The following is a 9,311-nucleotide window of genomic DNA, read 5'->3' on the forward strand; positions in this document are numbered from 1 at the left end:
ATACTGGAAGGGAAGACCCGATTGAACACCTTAACCTCTTTGAGTCCACCATGGTATACCGGGGACACACCGACGAAGAACGGTGCCTTCTCTTCCCCTCCACCCTCTCTGGCGGAGCTTTAAACTGGTATTGCCGTCTTCCACCTGAGACAGTAGACTCATTTGAAGAGTTGAGAAAGCTGTTTGTCTCTCAACACATCTTCCAGACCGATCGCTTGCATTCCGCAGATGACTTGTACACTATTCACCAGAAGCCGGACGAGTCATTACGAAAGTACGCTGGCCGCTTCAGCCATGAGTATTCTCGCTGCGCTGATGCAGATGACAAAACCGCCCTCAAGGCTTTCACTGCAGGCTTACGTGACTGTTTCTTCAAGTACATGATCAATGCCAACACTTGGAAGACTTACTCTGAGGTGATGACACAAGCTTACAACCATGCATTCGCCGAGGCAAGGACATATCAAGGGAAACCCCCTACAGTCACCCCTTATCAGCAAGTAGGGAGTGGAGGCCAGATCCAACCGAATGAAAATACCTCAACCTTCCAAATGGTAGCAGCACACCCCCCTGCCTCATTTAATGCTTCGCCAAGTCAGCAGACATATCAATCTCAGGGCAAAAGGAAGGACTTCCATCCTCACCAATCTCATTTTAATAAAAAGAATAAGGGGCACTATCGCGATAACTCAGGATATCGTCACAATAATGCCCGCCCCCAGACAGTCAACGCAGTGGGCCAATCACGTGTCAAGACAGGCCCTACCCCGAGGTATGAGACATACACCTCTTTGAATGCTACATGTGCTGCCATCTACCCCAGTATAGCTCACCTGATACCAAAGCCAAAGCCAAGACAGCCAGATTACAAGTCCACGAAGAACACGGGCATGTTTTGCTGCTACCACGAGTATAATGGCCATGATAGTGAGAAGTGCATTATCCTCCGTGACCATATTGAAGCTTTGGCACGTGAAGGAAAAATTGATCAGTTTCTCCTTCACCCTCCAAGGGATAACCGTAACCAACGCCAGGTGAATGTGATATATTCCATAAGCGGCGGCACACCCATGTCTGAATCTTCCAATAGGGCCATGAAAAGCAGTGAACGAACTTTGAGACCTGGCCATCAAGTGTTTCACGTGGAAGACATCAGAGGAGGCAAGTATCAAAAGCCTAACTGGGATCCAATATGTTTCTACCCTGAGGAAGAAAGAGGTATCATCTACCCTCACAATGACCCGTTGATCGTGGAAGCTCACATAGCAAATTTTGATGTGAAACGAATCCTGATAGACACAGGTGCTTCAGTCAATATCATGTTTGCTGAAGCTTTCAAGGCACTTAATGTAGCTGAACACTTGCTCGATCGCTCGATTTCTCCTCTGATAAGCTTCTCTGGCGATATCGTGCAACCTTTAGGGAGTATACACTTACCCTTCACCATTGGTACAGGCCCCTACACAGCTACTATTACCACTAACTTCCTAGTGGTCAACTGCCCGACGGCATACAATGTCATCTTTGGGCACACAGGCATCAATGATCTCAAGGCCATGGTATCCACACATATGTTGTTGATGAAGTTTCCAACCCCTTTCGGCAATGGGTACATCAGGGGAGATCAACTTAGTGCTCGATCATGTTACAACACTTCAGTCAAACAACAACACCTGCCTGTCCCCAAGGAGACTCTCTTTATACATAACCAAGTCGTAAAGACCAGTCCAGATGAATCCAACTCGGGTCTTCAGGATGGCAACGGTCAACCCGACGACCCTCGAGATGACTCATTCACCCAGCAAGCACAACCCGCTGAAGAGTTAGAGAAGATCTCTATCTCCAAAGACCATCCAGACCGCATGGTGAATATTGGCACCACTTTGTCACCACCCATTCGGTTGTCGCTGATCTCCTTTTTGCAAGAGAACGCCGAGGTCTTCGCTTGGTCATATAAAGATATGCCGGGCATCTCTCCCGATATCATCTGTCACCACTTGAGTATTTATCCCAAGACCAAACCAGTAAAACAGAAGCGAAGATCTTATGATGTTGAACGATACGAGGCGATGAAAGCAGAAGTTGAAAAACTCAAGGACATAAGCTTCGTCCGTGAAGTCAATTACCCAACATGGGTAGCAAATGTTGTCCTTGTTAAGAAAAATCCGACCAAGGAAAGTCTCCTGCTTCAAAAGGTCTTGTGGAGAATGTGTGTCGACTACACCGACCTAAACAAAGGATGCCCGAAGGATAGTTTCCCCCTTCCTCTCATTGATAGACTTATAGACTCTACGGCAGGGTGTGAGCTCTTGAGCTTCATGGACGCTTATTCAGGATACAACCAAATCCTCATGAACCCCTCAGACCAAGAACACACGGCCTTCACTACTGACAGGGGACTATATTGCTATAAAGTCATGCCTTTCGGCTTAAAGAATGCAGGAGCAACTTATCAGAGACTGGTCAATTCAATGTTCGCCGAACAAATTGGGAAGAGCATGGAAGTCTACGTTGATGATATGCTAGTCAAAAGCAAACATGCTGACCAACACATCACCAACCTATCTGAAACTTTCACCATTCTAAAGAGGTATCGAATGAGGTTGAACCCCAACAAATGTGCCTTCGGCGTGGGCTCTGGCAAATTCTTAGGCTTCATGATTAGCCAACGAGGCATTGAAGCTAACCCTGAAAAGATCAAAGCAATCCTCGACATGAAAGAGCCAATAACTTCAAAAGACATCCAAAGCCTTACTGGCAAGGTGGCAGCCTTAACCAGATTCATCTCTAAGGCCACAGACAGATGTGCTCCTTTCTTCAAAGCACTCAAGGGAAATAAGAAGTACATTACATGGATGGAGGAATGTGCCAAGGCATTCAGGAACCTCAAAGAGTACATGAGTAAAGCCCCTCTGCTCTCCAAACCAGAAGTTGGTGACACTCTCATCATCTATCTATCGGTTTCGGCTTCAGCAGTCAGTTCTGTTCTTATTCGAATGGACAGTGGTGTCGAACGTCCTGTCTACTACGCTAGCAAGGCCCTACAAGATGCGGAGACACGATACTCCAACATTGAGAAATTAGCTCTAGCATTGGTCATGTCTGCTCGGAAACTTCGCCCTTATTTCCAAGCACACGCCATCATCGTGCTTACCAATCACCCTCTTCGACAGATACTCCAGAGTCCTGACACGTCTGGACGAATGATCAAATGGGCGATAGCATTGGGTGAGTTTGACATCTCCTACCAACCAAAACCAGCCGAAAAAGGTCAAGCAGTAGCAGATTTCATCGCCGACTTCACATATCCTGTTGACATTGCTTCTACACCTGAAGCAGTAGCTTCATTACCATCGAAAGCTCAGAAAGTAGAATCAACGACCCCAGCATGGAGTCTGTATGTTGATGGCTCATCCAACCAACAGGGCTGCGGAGCAGGATTAGTCCTCACTACCCCCGACAAAGTGGCGAGGGAATACGCTATTCGTTTCAAATTCAAGGCATCGAACAACGAGGCCGAATACGAAGCCCTTCTAGCAGGCTTGCGTTTGGCCAAACACCTTGGGGTTAAACGAATTGATATCTTCAGTGACTCCCAATTAGTGGTCAACCAAGTCACAAACAACTTTGATGCTAAGGATAGCTCCATGGCTGCATATCTTGCGCAAACGCGACTTTTGCTCAAGCACTTCCACTACCAGATCACCCAAGTTCCTCGAGCGGCAAACAGTCATGCAGACGCTTTGGCTCGCCTCGCCTCGGCAGTGGAAGACAAGATTGGGAGAAAAATTCATGTCGAATTGTTGGCAGAACCAAGCACCATGGTCACGGAGGTGTACAATTTACAACAAGAAGATAGTTGGATCACCCCAATTTATAAATTCCTTGCTCATGGCACCCTCCCAATTGACAAAGTCCAAGCTAAGCAGATTCGATACAAGTCTGCCCGCTACCTGATCATTAATGACCAACTCTACAAGCGCGGTTTCACCTTGCCATACCTAAGATGCCTTACACCTGCGGAGGCGGAAATTGTCCTTCGGGAAATACATGAAGGAGTCTGCGGAGATCATGCTGGGTCTCGATCCCTAGCTCACAAGACTTTTCGCCAAGGATATTATTGGCCAACACTCCACCAAGATGCCATCAGAATATCTCGCTCATGTGATAAGTGTCAACGCTACGCAACTATCCCTCACTCCCCTCCCGAGCCGCTCACTCCTATGATCAGCCCTTGGCCCTTCGCCCAATGGGGACTTGATTTGATCGGCCCAATGCCTGCAGGGAAAGGCAAGGTCCGCTATGCAATCGTTGCAGTTGACTACTTCACAAAGTGGGCTGAAGTAGAACCCTTGGCAACCATTACTGAGGGAAAAATAGAAGACTTCGTATGGAAGAACATCCTCTGCAGATTCGGCATTCCCAATGCGATAGTCACGGACAATGGGCGGCAATTCGACAACAAGAAGTTCAAGATGTTCTGCTCTAAGTTCAACATCAACTTATGTTTTGCCTCTCCAGCCCATCCCCAGTCTAACGGACAAGTCGAGGCCGTTAACAAAATAATCAAGCGCACTCTGAAAACTAGCTTGGACAAAGCTAAAGGTTGTTGGCCAGAATTCGTACCCCAAGTCCTTTGGTCATACCGCACTTCATATCGGACTTCCACAGGAGAAACTCCATTCTCACTTGCTTTTGGTACAGAAGCAGTTGTCCCAGTTGAGCTTGAGCAAGCAACATACCAAATCCAGAACTACATACAGAGTGAGAACGACAAGCAACTCACCCTCAACCTGGATCTAGTCGAGGAACACAGAAATCAGGCTCACCTGAGGAATGTCGCCTACAAGCAGCGCATCTCCAACTACTACGACTCAAGGGTCAAACCTCGCTCTTTCAAAGTGGGAGACTGGGTACTGAAGAAAAGATTACTCTGTGATAGAGTCCCGAGTGAAGGAACACTCAGTCCTAACTGGGACGGACCGTTCGAGGTCGTCGGCATCAGTCGCCCTGGCTCCTACAAGCTCAGAAACTCCGACGGCAAGACCCTTGGCCATCCATGGAATGCTGACCACTTGAAGTACTATTACAAATAAGACTCACATTGTACAAGTGTTAAGCTACAGCCGTTCGGCATCCTATGTAACAAAGACCATTTGGTATGAATTCAATAAAGAGGTGATTTAGCCAACTCGGCCATAAACTCTTTTCCATTCTGAGCAATGAAACACTCAAGTGTTGAAGCTTCAACGCAAATGTTTCCAATACAAAACAAAATCTAAGTATGTGTCAACAAGACTATACAAAGGATCTACATCATACATTCCAACACATTCATACATAAACATCATACATTCCAACACATTCATACATAAACATCATACATTCCAATACATTCATACATAAACATCATACATTCCAACACATTCATGCATAAACATCATACATTCCAACACATCCATACATAAGCCAACTGTGCTTCGAAAGGGTTCAACACACTTTGTGTCATTCGACATTTGCCACAATGTGCCTCGACACCTTGCCCTTATTCTCACCAACTAGGTGATGAAGGAACTCACCTTCGTACCACCAACTAGGTGATGAAATGTACAACCCGTACTCTAATATTATTTGGAAACTTGCCACCCTTATCACCAATCAGGTGAAGAAGGAACTCATCTTCATGCCACCAACCAGGTGATGAAATGTACAACGCGTACTTTCCTTCATGCCACCAACCAGGTGATGAAATGTACAACGCGTACTCTCCTTCATGTCACCAACCAGGTGATGAAATGTGATGAAAGGTGATTAAGGAATTCACATTCGTACCACCAACCACGTGATGAAAGCAACCTACCATTCATTCCATTAACCAGAAGACGAGTGGTACAACTTGTACATGTGAACTCCTAGCATTCACAAATAATCAAAAACCATCAAGCTGTACAACTCAACTAGGGGAGCACTTATGCCTCACAAGAGCTATAGTCACCAACAAAGTCTTATTGCAAGCCAACAATGGCTTCAATGCATGGTATACGAAGATCAAGCTTTTCAGCCCTCTTGCATCTGCTTCAGACATTTCTCCTCTGTAACAATGCAAACACTACAACTCATAGAACGCTTCAAACGCTTTTGATCAAGACTGTTCGAAGCAAATTCAATTTATATGGTTCATCCAAACCTTCGACTACTACAAGATGTGGCTTGCATCACAATCTCTCGCTTAACAGTATGGAAGCAAAATTTGTATACGTTGTCTCTCCCACATTTTCAAATTTCTAGTTTTCCCAAAAAAAAAAAAAAAAAAAAAAAAAAAAAAGAGGAAATTGGAAATTGGGAAATTCAACAAAAGCTTCATCAATGGAGGACAAATATCAATCTCAAAAGCTTCGTACTATGTTCATCAAGATAGTGTGAAGCACAATCAATTTATGGTGCCAACAAAAGCTTCATCAATGGAGGACAAGTATCAATCTCCAAAGCTTCGCACTATGTTCATCAAGATAGTGCGAAGCACAATCAATTTATGGTGCCAACAAAAGCTTCATCAATGGAGGACAAGTATCAATCTCCAAAGCTTCGCACTATGTTCATCAAGATAGTGCGAAGCACAATCAATTTATGGTGCCAACAAAAGCTTCATCAATGGAGGACAAGTATCAATCTCCCAAGCTTCGCACTATGTTCATCAAGATAGTGCGAAGCACAATCAATTTATGGTGCCAACAAAAGCTTCATCAATGGAGGACAAGTATCAATCTCCCAAGCTTCGCACTATGTTCATCAAGATAGTGCGAAGCACAATCAATTTATGGTGCCAACAAAAGCTTCACCTATAAAGCTTCAACCCCAAAGCTTCACCTATAAAGCTTCAACACAAAGCTTCACCTATAAAGCTTCAACACCAAAGCTTCACCTATAAAGCTTCAAACACAAAGCTTCACCTATCAAGCTTCAACCCCAAAGCTTCACCTATAAAGCTTCAAACACAAAGCTTCACCTATAAAGCTTCAACACCAAAGCTTCACCTATAAAGCTTCACCTATCAAGCTTCAACCCCAAAGTTTCACCTACAATACCAAATTTCAACACCAAAACACATAAAAGCTTCACACACTCTTCATCAAGATAGTGCGAAGCTAATTCCAGTGGAGCTGAATTTTGGACATCTTATAGTTCTTGAGCAGATGAACAACTTTCACGAAGGAAATTTTTCTATTTGAGTGACGGAAGTTAGAGTGTTGAAGCTCCAAACATGACGGTCAGATTTCTGCAAGCTTCAAAGCTGCTGCGGTGTTTCGAAGATCTGGAAATATTCAACCGTTAGTTTGTTCTGAATTTTTGATATGATATGGAAGAGATGATGAGGAACAACTTCCATGAAGACAGTATGTTGATCTGAACAAGAGAAAATGGAGTTTCGAAGCTCACAACAAGTCTGACGGGTTAACAGAAAATTGATGAACAGTTACTCATCATACTTGAATTTCTGAAGTTGTACTACTCCGATGGATCTCAAATTTGGATATGTTGTAGTTCACAAGATAAGGAACAACTTTCATGAAGACGACTTTGCAATCTGAGCTATAGAGAATGGTGTTATCTTGCATCCACTCAGGCTGATTAGTGGAAACGAAAAGCAATTCCACCAAAGAAAAGATGAAAAAGAGAGAAAAGCTACTAATTGCACTTGATCTTGTCTAGTCAATAGCATGCAGCATCAAACACACAAAAGTTGGAAATATTTTTAGATAAAGCATATACGAATGTGTGACATCGAAACAAGGATTCGTTACTTTGACAAATTAGTAACAAGCGAGACACCTCATTCGGCAACTCTCTTCGCCTGAAGACTTGGGGGACTCCCACCATATGCTACTGCACCTTGATACTCGGCAGTCTCACAACCACTCAGTGACTTGGATTTTTCAAGTCTCCAACCGAGAAGTTTTCCTCACTCGGGAAATTAAGGGAACACTACCTCAAACTACACGCTTCACTCACAAAGCTTCAACAATACAGGTTTCAACAAAAGAAAAAATTCAAAGAACTTTATGAAGAAGGCTTTGGTGTATTTAACACAATATGTTGAAATGAAGCAAAGCTTATTTATTAATATTTTCGATAAGCCACAAATATGTACATATACATGGGTCAAAATAAACAAACAAAAGGGAGCATTCACAAAGGTTGCTTAGGGGAAGTCTCAGCAGTCGGTAGAGCCCCAGAAAGAGAAAGCACCGGAGGGTGGTTATCCGGAGCCTCAGTACTTGACAAAACCCCAGAAGGAGGAGGCATTGGAGGTTCATCATTTGAAGCTTCATTACCAGGTACAGCCCCAGAGGACGAAGGCAATAAATGCCTTTGGAACAAACCCACAAACCGCTGATGATCAAGTAAAACCTTACCATCAGATTCTTTCATCTGGTCAAGCTTCCTCTTCATGTTTGTAGCATAGTCATGGGCGAGTCGGTGCAACTGCTTATTCTTATGCTTGAGCCCTCTAATCTCCTGTTTGAGACTCATCACTTCAGCAGCCAATGATTCAACTTGGCGGGTTCTAGCAAATAGGCGTTGGGCCATATTAGACACAGAACCTGCACACTGAACACTAAGAGCCAGAGAGTCCTTAACAGCCAACTCATCAGACCGTTTGGAAAGTAGTCTGTTATCTTTGGGAGTGAGAAGGTTCCTGGCCACCACTGCAGCGGTCATATCATTCTTCATCACAGAATCCCCAACGGTAAGAGGACTAGTAGGGGATATGAAGGATGGGCGCCATATGTTGTCTGGAGAAGGCGTGGCTGTCTCTTCTCCAAGGTTCAAGTCAAAACGACGGTCGGAGGGTCCAGACATTTTCAAATGTGTTGAAGAGGGAAGAGGTCAGACAAATCAAGATCTTAGAAGTGCAAGAAAGGAGCTTCTACTGGTAGAGATTCAAGTGTGCTGTGGAACTTAATGCCAGCCTCTATAAAAATCTGCACTCGACGGAGCTTCAGAAATCGAAGAGGCGTTTGCTTTCTCAAAAGCTGGGCTGCTCAGAGACCACGAGGGCCGATCTCAGAAATCGAAGAAGCACCTGCTTTTTCAGCCTCGTCAGCACCTGTCACATGCACACTCAGCTTTGCGGAAATTACGGGCAATCTGTCGAAGATTTCTGGTGAAGTAGAAAGCACGTGAATCTTACTGTTCAATCACCGCTCTCCATATGCACCATCAACTCCTCGGGTACCACATATAACTTTGTCAAAGATCTCTGACAAAGTTTAGGCACGAGAATTTCGAAGTTCCAGCTACCCTACTAT

General features: G+C 44.5%; 1 long non-coding RNA gene across 1 annotated transcript; it reads right to left on the minus strand.

The window, feature by feature from the left end:
• Positions 1-6,304: 6,304 nt before the first annotated feature.
• LOC126589239 (uncharacterized) lies at positions 6,305-7,056 on the minus strand. Its single transcript, XR_007611776.1, has 2 exons — positions 6,951-7,056; positions 6,305-6,867 (listed from the first exon to the last, which is right to left on the minus strand). It is a non-coding gene; the product is annotated as an uncharacterized LOC126589239 (long non-coding RNA).
• Between the last annotated feature and the right edge of the window lie 2,255 nt (positions 7,057-9,311).

The sequence above is a fragment of the Malus sylvestris genome, chromosome 2, assembly GCF_916048215.2.
Source record: "Malus sylvestris chromosome 2, drMalSylv7.2, whole genome shotgun sequence".
Taxonomy (NCBI): domain Eukaryota; kingdom Viridiplantae; phylum Streptophyta; class Magnoliopsida; order Rosales; family Rosaceae; genus Malus; species Malus sylvestris.